We start from the raw sequence: 535 nt of genomic DNA, 5'->3' as shown, positions 1-535 counted from the left end.
CTTTAATTCTGTAGGGTCGCACATGCAGGAGACATTTTGCATTACTCTGAAGAGGTCAGCCATCAATATGTTGAATTTGGCATTGTCCGCAATATATATATATATACATATATATATACCACACACACATGCACACACTCAGTTACTGCCATACACACACACACACATGCCATCACACATATGCACACACCATCCCCCCACACACATACTGACCATTCTTCACATTCCTCTGTCCCAGAGAGCACTTTCTCTTTGCCCATCTACTTCCAGTCATTTCAAACATGTAACTACATGTGGACTGTTTGTGATATTTTCCTCCTTCGTCCTTTTCTTTTGGTCTTTCCTACGTCTCCGGTTTCCGAAGAAGTGCTATACTCAAAACATAAAACCACTACTCTTTTCTTCTCTGTGCATCTTATTAATACTTTGCATGTGTTATATCCTCGTGTAAGTTTTTCTTGTCTTTTTCTCTATTTTCTTAATTAACTATATATACATACACATACATATACATACATACATATATATATATATA

Source organism: Octopus bimaculoides, chromosome 23 (genome assembly GCF_001194135.2).
Source record: "Octopus bimaculoides isolate UCB-OBI-ISO-001 chromosome 23, ASM119413v2, whole genome shotgun sequence".
Classification (NCBI taxonomy): domain Eukaryota; kingdom Metazoa; phylum Mollusca; class Cephalopoda; order Octopoda; family Octopodidae; genus Octopus; species Octopus bimaculoides.
This window is presented reverse-complemented; position numbering follows the sequence as displayed.